Genomic DNA, 14,155 nt, shown 5'->3' with positions numbered 1-14,155 from the left:
TACGTCGAAAGAGCATTGATTAACTAATTAGAACAAATATATGGGTATCAATGATATATATATATAACAACTCTAATGATTGATTTATGTATCAATTACCTCATTGGCCGTTGAAGCAGGGCCGAAATAAACTGTTCGACCGGAAGAGAGATGGCAAAGATTATGGAAGAGCTCAAACACATCACTACAAGGCTGATGGATGGATGCAATGACAGTTCTTCTATGGTGCTGTGCGAGGCCCACAATTTTACTCATGACATGGTACGATGCTGAACTATCGAGCCCACTTGTGGGCTCATGTAAGAAAAGAAGCTTTGGGCGTGTTAAGATCTCTATGCAAGTGCTCAGCCTCCTCTTTTGTCCCCCACTAAGTCCTTTTGAGTCCCACCCTCCTATTCTAGTATTCACCCCATCTTGCAACCCCATCTCGTTTATTGTCATCTCTGCTCTCTCCTTCTTCTCAGATTTCGACATTGAATTCGGAAGCTTGAGCTGGGCGGAGTAGTATACAGCTTCTTTAACAGTTAGCGTCGTCATTAGAGCATCATCTTGAGTAACATAGGCCTAAATTAATGACAAAAAACCCCTTGGTTAAAACTTGCAAAAGATAGTCAGTGAAAACATGATATAGAAGGATTAAGGATTATAAGTTGAATCGTTGTGTCAGCCACTCCGACTAAAACTCCACCAACGCATTAAAAAAAAGAGTCAACTCAGATGATTCAATAATTGATGTGGTCAGTTTTCATTAGCTCCGGCGAGCTAATGAACTGACTTGGAAGGGAAAAACTCGAACTCAGACGAGAACTTGGTGAAGTAAAATTCGAGCCAACTTGGGTGGGTCAATAATTAACTATGAGAATTTTTAAATTAGTTGTATCAATCATCCATGCCTACTCGGAAAAAGTCTCATGATGTGTTGAATGATATTACTATACATGTATTTATACGTCTCTGGTAATCTATATCAAACATTGAATGATGTACTAACCGAGGTTCCAAATGCCAATGTTTGCTTTCGAACCGTCACCCATAAGTCCTCCCATGTAAAGAAAACACCACACTCGTCTGAACCAGGCCCACTCGTGCCCCACTTAATGTGCCCCTTCTCTTCATGGCTTGGCATACTCACACTTTATGCCTCTATTGAGCTCCTCATTTCGATATTGCCGTGTGATGGTGCTTATGATGGCGTGTTACAGATGGAGCTAATAGAAGGAGAGACCATGCTAACTTGAGTAAAAACTAGCAAGCAACTTGTGTGTGTGTGTGTGTGTGTGTGTGTGTGAGAGAGAGAGAGAGAGAGAGAGAGAGAGAGAGGATGACTTGAAGGACAAAATATGGTAGAATAAAGACATTGAAATGGCTTTTGCTACCAAAATATCATGAACTGTGTAACACGTTTTCGGTCATAATTAAGCCATAAAGGTGGGAAATACATATATGATGTTGTGTGGCCGCATAGACAACCAGGGAAAAGAAGGGGAAAAAATAGATACTACAAAACAAATATATTTGAGAGAAATTGAAAGGCAATAAAATAAAGGCGCAACCCATTTCCGAGGGAAAAAAGCCATAATCTAATTCATCTACCTTATATCCAAGTTCAGCAGTCATTATGAAGCATAAAGATCAGAGTAGTAGCTTCCTGTTTTTGACGGACCATCGATGATTATTCTCCCTGACAGCTTTGGGGACGTCTCTAATATCGACGATAAGGTTGAACATCGGTAATAACTCATTGATGCATTCCATCAAACACCTGGTGTGCATAAAATAAAATCATATTCATATACATAAAAAATGAGTAGTAGAAAAGGAAATTGACGAAAGAAATGGTTGAAAACCATTAGACGAAAAAAGGTAAACCCCCAAGAAATTCACAGATGCACAGAAATGATACGGGTAAAAAGATCTATGACAAAGATGCCCAGACACATGCACATCTATAAATAAACATAGAAGGAAGCATTGTTTTTTTTCTCTATACAAATAGCACAGTTAAGTTTAAAGACGATTTTCTTTAAGGGATTTCATCGAGCAAATTGTGTGCACATGAACCATGTATATGAAGTAGGAGAAAGCCTCCACAAAACAAAGAACCCAAACCCTAGAAAAAAAACCCTAGAAAATAATGAAAATCTTACCCAATTTCATCATTGCCATAACAGAGCATGGAATACAAAGGAATCTCTGTGAGAAAGAAAGAAAGTAAGAGAAAATAATAAGAAAAAAGAAGAAGAATGGTTTTACCCTATTTTTTGGACGATTGAAACACGGAGAAATCGATTGAGAGATGGAGAAATGGCTCTAGAGATGGAGATATCACTGGAGAGATGGAGAAATCGTCGAAGGATGGTGGAGAAATCAAAGGAGTAGAGGGGAAAGAGGGTTTCGCACGGCGGGAGGTTAGGGCACGATTTTTTTCTTTCGTGGAACAAAACATTTGTTTTGCGTAGTCTATGGGATATCAACGATATACAGCAGCGGTTTATTGAAGACCGCATGCAAATGCTGACTTATAGGAACGATTTTGAAGACCGCTGGTAAGGGACCGCTGCTATAAAACGTATTTGTTGTAGTGCGAGTATTACTAGGAATTTAATTTCTATTGCAAGACTTGATTCCTATGGTTTTGAATTTAAGTTTAGTAATGGGCAATTTACTCTATTCTGTGAATCCCATATGATTGGATCTGGTGTTTTGATGAAGAATCTATATAAGATTAAATTAGATTCCTCTCATGATCAAAATTTATTTTCTCTGCATATGAATGATAAAATTGGAAATGTTGGTAATAAACGAAGTCGAATGGACAACAACTCCTCACTTCTATGGCATAAACGGTTGGGTCATATATCGAAAGATAGAATGAAACGACTTATGAAGGAAGGAGTTCTTGAACCACTTGACTTTTTCAATTTTGGTGTATGTATGGATTGCATAAAAGGAAAATACACTAAAACTAGTAAGAAAGGGGCCACCAGGAGTACGAGTCTACTAGAGATCATTCACACTGATATCTGTAGACCTTTTCCAACACCGACAGTTTGTGGACAAAGATACTTTATTACCTTTATTAATGATTTTTCTCGCTATGGCGATATATATCTTATCAATGAAAAATCAGAAGCCCTGGATATGTTTAAGATTTATAAAACCGAAGTTGAAAATTAACTTGATTTAAAAATAAAAGTTGTGAGGTCCGATAGAGGCGGAGAATACTATGGTAAATACTCTGAAACGGGCCGCAATCCAGGGGCTTTTGCTGTGTATCTACAAGAGAACGGTATCGTTGCTCAATACACAATGCCAGGAACACCTGAGCAGAATGGCGTGGCTGAGAGGTGAAACCGTACTCTTATGGATATGGTAAGAAGCATGTTGTGTAATTCTTCCTTGCCTGAGTTTCTTTGGGGAGAAGCTTTAAAGACGGCGGTGCACATACAAAATCGGGTTCCTACAAAAGCAGTTTCAAAAAGTCCTTATGAACTATGGGTTGGTAGGAAACCGAGTTTAGGATACTTGCACATATGGGGATGCTTGGCCGAGGCTAAAATTTACAATCCTCAAATAAGGAAATTGGACCCTAAAACTGTTACTTGTCATTCATTGGTTATCCTAATAGGTCTAAGGGTTTTAGATGTTATTGTCCTAGTCATAATACCAGTATCATAGAAACTAGATACGCCGAGTTTTTGGAAGACGGTGACTCCTGTGGGAGTGTTGTGCCTAGGAAGATCACTTTTGAGAAAAACCGTGTTACAATTCCATTGCCAGTTTTTCAAGAAAAATTGGTGCCTGTCCCCATTCATGAGGACATAGTCGAACCTGAAGGCATTCCAGACATAACACCCCCTACGGATGAGGGCACAGTAGAAGTTCCTACTGATCAGCCTTTGCGTAGGTCGCAGAGAGAAAAGAGATCGGCCATTCCAAATGACTATGAAGTCTATCTTAATGAGTGTGAATATGAAGGAGAGATGGATGATGATCCCGTCTCTTCCATCTAGCTATGGAAAGTGATCAGTCGGCTAAATGGCTTCATGCCATGAAGGAAGAGCTACTCTCAATGGAGAAGAACCAAGTTTGGAAACTCACAGAGTTACCAAATAGAGTCAAGCCAGTTGGCTGCAAATGGGTCTTTAAGACCAAACGTGACTCTAAGGGTGGCATTGAGAGACATAAAGCAAGACTAGTTGCAAAAGGTTACACTCAAAAGGAAGGAATAGACTACAAAAAGACTTTCTCTCCTGTTTCCAAGAAGATTCTTTGAGGATAGTCATGGCTTTAGTAGCTCATTATGATTTAGAGCTACATCAGATGGATGTCAAGACTGTTTTTCTAAATGGAGATTTGCATGAGATTGTCTATATGACACAACCTGAAGGTTTTCAGGTTGAAGGCAAGGAACATTTAGTGTGCAAGCTTGACTGATCCATCTATGGTTTGAAACAAGTCTCTCGGCAGTGGTACTTAAAGTTTCACACAATCATCACAGAATTCGGATTCAAGGAAGATGTTGTGGACCAATGTATATATCTCAAGGTCAGTGGGAGGAAGTTCAACATTCTAGTTTTGTATGTTGATGACATCTTACTTACCAGTAGCAATTTGGGCATGTTGATGGAAACCAAGAAATTCCTTTCTAGGAATTTTGACAAGAAGGATCTCGGTGAAGCTTCCTATGTTGTAGGAATAGAGATTTACCGAGATAGGACTCAAGGATTGTTGTGATTATCTTAGAAGGCCTATGTTGAGAAAGTCCTGAAAAGGTTCAACATGGATAAGTGCGCAGTTGGCATTGCTCCTGTGATTAAGGGAGATATGTTTAGTGGTTCACAGAGTCCCAAGAACGATTTGGAACGGAAAGAAATGAAGAGAATTCCTTATGCATCGGCAGTAGGAAGTCTCATGTATGCTCAAGTTTGTACCCGTCCAGATTTAGCCTACGTGGTGGGCATGCTTGGAAGATATCAAAGTGATCCTGGAATGGATCATTGGAAAGCTGTTAAAAAAGTTATGCGTTATCTGCAAAGAACAAAGGACTATATGCTCACATTTAGAAAGACAAATAGCCTTGAGGTGATTGGCTATTCTGACTCCGACTTTGCTGGTTGTCGGGACATCATGATATCCACATCAGGTTATATCTTTATGCTTTCAGCAGGACCAATATCCTGGAGAAGCGTAAAGCAAGGAATGAGAGCTTCATCTACGATGGAAACAGAGTTTATAGCATGCTGGGAGGCTTCGGCACATGCCTTATGGCTGCGGAACTTTATCTCCGGGCTTCAGGTTGTTGATACCATTAGGAAGCCATTGAAGATGTACTCTGACAGTTCCGCTGCAGTTTTCTTTTCCAAAAACAACAAGTTATCAAATGGTTCGAAGCATATTAGATTGAAGTATCATGTTGTTAGAGAAAGGATTCAGGATCAATTAGTGTTTATTGAGTGCATATGTACCGCACTTATGTTGGCAGATCGGATGACAAAAGGCTTACCACCTAAGGTCTTTAATGACCATGTAGCGCGCATGGGGTTGGTGAGTAAGTCCGGTTGTGTTGATTAGTGGGAGTCTGCATAAAGTTTATAAACATAGTATTGTGATCACTTTTGAGATTTTGATCCTGATAAAATAAAGTTATTTGTTTTTCCATTATTTGTATTGTGCACATTGAATGGATATTTTGAAAGCAGAATGTCGGTAATGACATAAAGTGGACCTTATTCATGTTGATAAGTTTGCTAACTTTGTGACCATGGGGAGGTTATTGGATAATGAATCCAATGATTACATGATCCGTTGTTAGTGTAACTAATTGAACAAAATGTAAAGTTAGTTAATGAGAAAGGTGTAAAGCCCATGCAAGCCAAGTGGGAGACTGTTGGACGTTTCCTCATATTTGGGTTTCCAAATATAAAGTTTCCATTTAAGATTGGAATTCTAGAATATCATTGAAAGTTCTAGAGTTGCCAAACTAAAGTTGTGGCTTTGCATTGAAGCAACCTTTCATCATGTTTTGGCAACCCTTCTTATTTAGCAATGTTTGGAAAGGAAAGTAACTCAAAATATACTTTCTATATTAATGGGAAAGAGCCAAAACGAATTGGGTAAATTTAGGAAGTTCTATGGGGACTTTTTACCTATATAAGGAGACCTTTGGTCCCTCTTACAACACACCTTGACCTTGAGATCTCATAGAGAGAGTTCTTCTTTGAGAGGTTTCCCGTAGACCATTTGGTGTGGAGGTAAGAAAAGAATCAAAGGGCGTTTCTGAGCCTCTCGCCGTGCTCGAAAAAGCTACGAGGATCATCGGATTACACGCCTTCAAGAACAAGCCATGGCACAAGGTACTACAAACCCATCTCGTTTAATTTCAAGTTATTCATTGTTTTTAATGCCAAAGATCCAAAGGGATCACTAAAGTAATGTTATAAAATAACATTTGTCCCTTTCTCCTCTATAAAAACCCATATAAGCATCTCCATAGCAACAACTCTCGCACGAGAAATCACAGCAACAAGCAAGCTTTTCTCAACATTTTCTTCTATTTTTCTCTACATTTTCCATTATTGCAACACCAGGGCAGCTGCTTTAACGCCATCTCACAGCCTTCAAACAGGGTCTCCGAGACCCACCTTCATCTTCCGCTTCCGTCGGCTTCACCGGTTCATGTTCAACTCGGAAGGCTACAAAGGGAAAGGCCTAAACTCATCTGCCTTATTAAATTCTACTATTTCTAATATTTGTTTTGTGTTATTTCTGTCCCTCATTCTAGTAATATATCTTTGGATCTCTATTTGAATATCACTCTCATATAAAGTACTCCATGCTAAGCTGAATTTCCCACATCTGGTTCATCTGATTTTGTTGTTACGAATTTGGAATTTTGTTTCTCCTGCATTGCCTTACAAGCCTCAATACAGTAGCCATTCTTTTCTTTTTTTTAAATTAATTTTACTGCAGGCTGTTCACCTTGCTTTGCAAATTTCACCCAAATTAGTACTAAACCCAATCCTTCAGACATTGTATATTTTGCCCAGTTATTTGTTTGAGCGCTTTTATTCCTAGAAGTCTTTACCTAAGCTCTAAACAGAATTTGCATGTTTGGTTTTTCCTCCTCTCCTGGGGTGATATGATCGAGCTTGGTAGAAGCAGGAGGGCTAGGAGAGGCTGGGCTAGGAGAGGCTGGGATGTTAGGTTTATCATTGAAGAGGTTTTTCCATGGCAGAGCTTGGATAATTTCTGTAACAGAAGCACTCTTCCTGATAGGAGCATCCTCATCCTTTTGCCGGATTCAGAGAAGATGGATTGCAAGGCAGGAGTTTTCTATCTTTCAGAAGTGAGATGGGTAGGATTTGGGTGGTTTTTGGTTCAAAATTAGATCATATCTCTGGATAATTCTTTCCTGGGGGGGGGGGGAGCAAAATCAGAAGCCATGGGAATAAAGCTGGGAAGAGTACAAAACCGAGCTATTTCAAAATTTGAAGAGTCTTTTTGGTCCATCTCCAATCTTTTACCTTATTTTTAAGATCTTGATCTATCGGGCGGGAAGATGAAACCAAAGGCTTGGAGGCATTGTTGACCGAACCAACCAACTCTTGGTCTTTAACCAAAATCGGCTTGTCCTTTTGACAGGGAATGGAAGCTGAATTTATTGATATCTCCTCGAGACCAGATACAGCAGAACAGAGGCCTACCTACATTGAGCTTATCAACAGGCACATAAGCATTAAATGCATCTGCTTTTTCAGCTGTTTAAGAGGTCTGAGGTGGCTAAAGCAGTCTGGCTCCAAGTCCTCCAACCAGATAAAGACTGGGGCGGTTTTGTCTATACCAGCAGCTGGACAAATGGTTTGGGCAAGGATTGGTTGAGGGGTAGTAATGGAGGAACTCAGATCAGTTGAAGGCTCCATTAATACGGGCTTTCCAGCTAGAGATACATTCATGAGACTCAGAACTCTGGATTCATATGATATAAACTCCTCATCAATGTGATGCTTGAATCCTGCTATTGCCTTCTTCCTGGATTTCTTCTTCTTCTTCTTCTTCTTCTTGGCTGAAGAGGTAGAATCAGATGGGCTGATAGAAGAAGACTTTTGCTCAACTTCAATGAGCTTCAAAATGTCCATTTTTTCATTCAACGACAGTGACTCATCAAAGTTGTCCTTATCAACAAGGCTTTTTATCTTGAGAAGTCTCTCACTCCAGTCTTCAACTTTGCTCAATTTGAATCTAACGAACTAGGAAAACGGCATTTCAAGGGTCTGGTTTTCAGCTGAATCATGCTCGGTGAAGATGGATTCGAAATTTTTAATTCTTGGGGACCAGTTCTTTAGGTTGCCGAAAAGATTTGGAGCCGAGTCCTCTTCGGAATCTGCCATTGAAAGAACTCTGAACTGGGCTTTGTGCTGCTGAACTAACCTGAACAGAATTTGCTGAACAGAAAACACACTCTCAGACTGCTGAACTATTCTGAACTTAGCTAAATAGAACTGAACTGAACTACAACCGGTGAAGTACTGAAGGAAGGGAAGCTAAAACCAGTGAAAATCACCATTAAAACCAGGGTTTAGAGAGAAAAATCACTACTGACCTATCTACATTCTCTCAGCGTCAATCCAACCTCACCATTTGCGTCTTGAGAAACGTGTTCGCTGTCAGTGATAGGTAAGAAATTTAAGACGTTTAATAACTTCACCTAATGTTGACACGGTTACCAAGGACTATTTTCAATGCTAAACCAAGAATAAGGTATGGTCCCGGAAAGTTTAAAGGCTGGTGGATAAGCCCTTACCAAGGAGTTACTCACAGTCATCTTCTCTCTCTCTCTCTCTCAATGGCAAGCGGCAATCAAGGAAGAGAAACCTCGGTATATCCAAGGTCATTCTTTTTAATTATAGGCTGTTTAATAAAAAAGGATCATTCAATGACAATCTTTTTTCTCTTCTTTCGAAGCAGGCTTACATTAAGGCTAATTTTGAACTCCCTGGATGGATAGCAAGACGAAGAGGGATGATGCCTTGTTAAATTTTTTTTGCAGGTATTGATGACGTCTGAATCCGGGTCTGCGATCGCGCGGTCGGTAGAGGGCCTCCGCGGAGTCTGCAATCACAAACAAAGGGGGTCAGGGGGTCCGGGGTGGGTCCCGGACGACCACTTCGACACCCAAGTCAGATCCTTCGACCAATCAATATAAAGAACAGCGAGAGGGGGAAGGGAGTTTCGATCAGGGTTACCAGGGATAGTACGCGGGCTCTTTTCTGGGTGTGTGAGTGAGTGGGTGGGAGGGGACTAGCAGGGAGAATAGGATCGAGCTCCTAGCCTCCCCTGTTGTTGCCTCGCCTATTTTTTCGGTGTGGCGGAGTGGGGAATCGGCTCCCTCGTGTTGCGGAGTGGGAAGTCGGTTCCCTCCTCCTTTCCCTCTTTTCTTTTTTGTCCCCCTCTGTAGGGCCAACCTCACTCTCCTTTTAAAGGGAGGCGTGCGGCTCTTTTTATCATTATGGAGGGAAAACCTTCCTTTGCAGGATTGGGCCGTCCCTCTGTCTTGCCGGCGCTCGTGGCCATTTCCTTTCATAATTTGTGATGATGAGGTCTGGATGGTGAGAGAGCGACACGTGTCATGAATATGTGGTCTTTGTCGTTTTCCAACGCCATTCTTCATGATGGTTGGGCTCTGCTCGTGCATGGATGACACGTGGCGATACCTGGGAGCGTAGCCGTATTTGTGCCCCATCAGGTAAGGCAGACATCAAGAACTATGAGCTCAAGATTGAAGGAAATATCAACGATAGCACCATTATGGAAGCTCTGGCATCATTTGGAACTGTAAACAGAAAGTACGCCATGGAAACCAGTGATCCGTGGGCTTAGATTCTGATTTCTAGAGGAGTAGGAGATGCCTTAAATAAGTTTGCAAAGAGATGTAGTGAGCAGTGGTAGTCAGAGTGGGGTACGTAGTTGAGTCATGTTAGGCCATCCTTGGTGTGGATGTTTTCTCGCCGAATGTGCTAGGTGTGGGTAAATGATCCGATCCCATAGGGGTATCAAGGGTATTGGAAAGCATTTAGGAATCAATTATTTCATTTAAGGGGGCAATTTTTAATCAAAACTTTGTGATAGTAGTTGTTTTTTAACGGCAGGATGTACAATAAAGATGGAGGAATTCTAGACTGAAGAGCGCCCTTGCAAAAATTTGGTGAAAGGGCCCCATTGGTTGCATGTAACCGAAGTGCATTTACTAGAGCATTGAATGCACTTTGGTTATATTCAACCAATGGGGGCCGCTTTCACCAAATTTTTGCAAGGACACCCTTTAGTCTAGCATTCCTCAAAAAGATGGTGTGTACACCTCACCCTCCGTACCCCACCCCACCACCTGTCCTTGATTTAAATCCTATCCAAAAAAAGATATTTTATGCGCATCCTGCCCACATGCGCATTCTAGCATCAACCACCCTGACCACCGAGCACCGACACGCTTTACCCTTCGTCCTCCAACTTAAAGAGACAAAAAAATTAAGAGGAATGATAGATACAAGGGCCTTCGTTATACAAGGGCCGGAGAAGGGCTCTTGAATAGATCCACGTCATCAAGTGTAACCAAAATTAATTTCTCAACCGACTTTAAAAATGATGTAGATCTATTTAAGGGCCCTTGTCATGCCCTTCATAAAGAGGGCCCTTGCATAAAAAAAAGGAAAAAGGTAAGAAAGAAAGAAAAAACACCTCAACTCTACACTTGATCCATGTCATTAAGTGTAACCTTCAAATCCATTAGTTTTCTTCAAATGCTTTGAACTTGCATATCCTTTTGAAGAAGATCTCCATAGGGCTTTATCATTGTGATCTTTTGGAGAGTTTGTGAGCTACCATCATTGTTGTAAGCCCAATGGTACATTCCTCTCTTGTTTTGATGATCAACAAACCCAAGTTAATGGTAGTTTGCTAATGGCTTCTCTAGTGTTGTGTTTTAGACTGATTTCATTCAAGTCAATACTTGAAGCTAGAAGAACAAGGACTAGTCTTGGAGAAAGTCAAGTATTAGTGGTTAACCTTCAAGCCATATGGTGTATTGAAGAAACAAGGAAACCACAAGCACAAGAACATGTTCAAAGACTATCTCAAGACAAATGAAGACTCATGCAAGCACCTAAGAAGATTGAAGATCAAGAAGACTCAAGGTTCATATGTTTAGAATGCATATGAGTCCTCTTGGCATTTAATATTTGCATGTTTTGATGTTTTCAAATTATATTTAAAACTATTTTTGTAAGTATATTAATGTATTTGAAAACACATGTTTAAAGCCCAAAGACCAAGGCCCTAAGTCCCTCTCACAAATATTTGAAAACAAGTTTTTAAAGCAGGGCCGGTCGACCGGGCTAGGCCGGTTGACTGGGGAATGCTACCTGGAATTCCAGAGCATATCGAAATTTATTGGGCCGGTCGACCGCGACGATAAGAGCGGGCGACCGTGGAGGCCTGTTCGACCGCGTCGGTTCGGTGAAAGAGCCGTTTGAACTTGCCAGTGGTAGGTGCAACTACGCCACCTACCTAGTTTTATTACGATTTTGCCATTGAGGTTTTCTAAATCAACTATGGGTATTTAAACATGAAGAAAACCCTCATTTTAACACCTTTTGAGTATTTTATCAAACCCTAGAGCTTTTCTCTTTGAAATCAAAATGATTCTTCTTCAAATCTCTTGAGCATTCAAGCTTGCATTCATTTCTTGCCAAGAGGTTCTCCCTAAGCTTTTAGTTTCAATCATTGGGAGTTTTGTGAGCTTTGAGAATTGTATACGCCTACAAGAGGCTTGATTGTTTTTTATTTTCCTTCATGCTTCTTTCATTTGTTGTTGAGATTGTAAAGAGGAGTTTCTTGCTTCAAGGCCGGAGTGCAACAAAGAAGAACGTCCATGGAGGTGGATTTGTAATACAAGGGTGTGTCCCCTTGTTGAAGTGGTGAATGTTGTATACGCTTTGTGAGGCCGCGTCAAAGAGTCTCATCATAGTGGAGAAAATTCCAAGGAAAGGCAAAGTACTTGGGTAGTGGAGTAGGTCAAGTTGTAACCGAACCACTATAAATCATTGTGTGGTCTCCTTACTCTTTCTCCTCTTTCTTGTGGTGTTGGTAATCTCTTTTCCTTCTTTTTTTAATATAACTTGAACAAGGGTTAGAACTAATTAGGCTAATCTCACTTGCCCTAGCTTTTCAAATAGAAAAATTTGAAAACACCAATTCACCCCCCTCTTGGTTGTTGCCCTTTGGGATTTCAATTGTATCAAGCCTAATCAAGAGGTTAAGAGAGTTTTTCATTCTTTGTTCTTTATTGTACTTGGGGTCTACGATTCGGTCCAACAACAAAGGTGAATCCGGTGCAAAGAGGTTCACTCCCTTGGAGGCGGTTTGCAAAGAAGGATTGTTCCTTGGAGGTGGTTTGTGAAAGAGGGTTTGTTCCCTTGAAGGAGTGAAGGTATTGTTCCCAAGGAAAGACAGAGTACTTGGGTAGTGGAGTAGGTTCTTGAGTTTAAGGGACCGAACCACTCTAAACGATTGTGTCGTCTCCTATCTCTTCTCTCTCCTTCATGCTTGGGTGATTGGTAAAATCTAACCTTTCTTTATAGTTATGATTATTTGAACAATGGTTAGATTTAAACTTGTATTAATTTCAAAATACCATTTAATTAGGTAAAAAATTTTAATTACCTAATTCACCCCCCCTCTTGGGTTGCCTATTGGGATTTCAAGTAGTGTTGGGAGAAAAGGTGAACAAAAAGCCCATTGTAATTTATTATGCTAGCAAAACATTCACAGAAGCTCAACTTAATTACACTACCACTGAAAAAGAATTGCTAGCTGTGGTGTTCGCTTTTGATAAATTCCGGTCATATCTTTTAGGATCCAAGGTTGTGGTATATTATGATCATGCCACTCTTAGGCATTTGCTTGCCAAGAAAGATACCAAACCTTGATTGATTAGATGGATTCTCTTGCTACAGGAATTTGATCTTGAAATTCAAGACAAGAAAGGTTCCTAAAATGTGGTAGCAGATCATCTATCTAGGATCTTAATTGAGCCCCTCGCCGTCACCAAGTTGGTTAGAGAGTCTTTCCCCGAGGAACAATTATTAGTTGTTTCTCATAACCATACTCCTTGATTTGTGCATATTGTGAACTATTTGGCCATTGGAAAGATTCCTGCTAGTTGGTCTAAGCAAGAAAAAGACCGTTTCTTTTCACAGCTTAAGTTCTATTTTTGGGAGGACCCAAAATTATTCAAATATTGTCTCAACCAAGTCATACGTCGTTGTGTCCCAGAGAGTGGATTTGGTAGTATCCTTACTTTTTGTCACAATCTTGCTTGTGGGCGACATTTCAGTGGCAAGAAAACCGCAGCTAAAGTGTTGCAAAGCGGTTTCTATTGGCCAACTATTTTTAAGGATGCATATGAGTTTTGCCGCAACTGTGTCCAATGTCAAAAAGTAAGAAACATGTCTCGAAGGGATATGATGCCTCTAAATCCTATTATGGTGGTTGAAATTTTTGATGTTTGGGGTATAGACTTTATGGGCCCTTTTCCTTCATCTTTTGGCTTTGAGTATATTCTTGTGGCAATAAACTATGTGTCTAAATGGGTTGAGGCAGTGGCCACTAGAACCAATGATCACAAGGTGGTGATTAAATTTATGCAGAGCAATATTTTCAGTTGATTTGGAATTCCACGGGCCATCATTAGTGATTGTGGTTCTTATTTTAAGAACTGGAAATTTGAGATGTTACTGCGGAAATATTCATTTACTCATAAGGTGGCAACACCTTATCATCCACAAACTAGCGGTCAAGTTGAGGTGTCCAATAGGGAAATAAAGCGTATTGTGGAGAAAACAGTTAGGCCTGACAGGAAAGATTGGTCTTCGAGACTTGATGATGCATTGTGGTCCTATCGTACCGCTTATAAAACTCCTATTGGCATGTCTCCTTACCTATTGGTTTTTAGGAAAGCTTGTCATTTACCGGTCAAGTTAGAGCATCGTGCTTATTGGGCATAAATTTTTTTTACTTTGAAATGGCATAAGCGGGTTCCAATCGCCATCTCCAAATCACAGAGTTGGAAGAGATGCGCAATGAAGTGTATGAAAGCGCA

At 40.4% G+C, this 14,155-nt stretch overlaps 2 pseudogenes across 1 annotated transcript; one reads left to right on the top strand and one right to left on the bottom strand.

Moving 5' to 3' along the window:
- Positions 1 to 84: 84 nt before the first annotated feature.
- On the bottom strand, positions 85 to 2,082 carry LOC143891181 (ABC transporter G family member 1 pseudogene; annotated as a pseudogene). The gene is made up of 2 exons (XR_013255283.1): positions 1,594 to 2,082; positions 85 to 564 (listed from the first exon to the last, which is right to left on the bottom strand). The product of XR_013255283.1 is annotated as an ABC transporter G family member 1 pseudogene (transcript).
- A 2,700-nt stretch (positions 2,083 to 4,782) lies between these two features.
- On the top strand, positions 4,783 to 5,574 carry LOC143891179 (secreted RxLR effector protein 161 pseudogene; annotated as a pseudogene).
- The last annotated feature ends 8,581 nt before the right edge of the window (positions 5,575 to 14,155 follow it).

Source organism: Tasmannia lanceolata, unplaced genomic scaffold (genome assembly GCF_043159265.1).
Source record: "Tasmannia lanceolata isolate RefF3 unplaced genomic scaffold, GAP_Taslan_0.1 ptg000013l, whole genome shotgun sequence".
NCBI lineage: Eukaryota > Viridiplantae > Streptophyta > Magnoliopsida > Canellales > Winteraceae > Tasmannia > Tasmannia lanceolata.
Note: the sequence above shows the minus strand (reverse complement) of the source record. Positions and strands in the feature narration are given on the sequence as shown.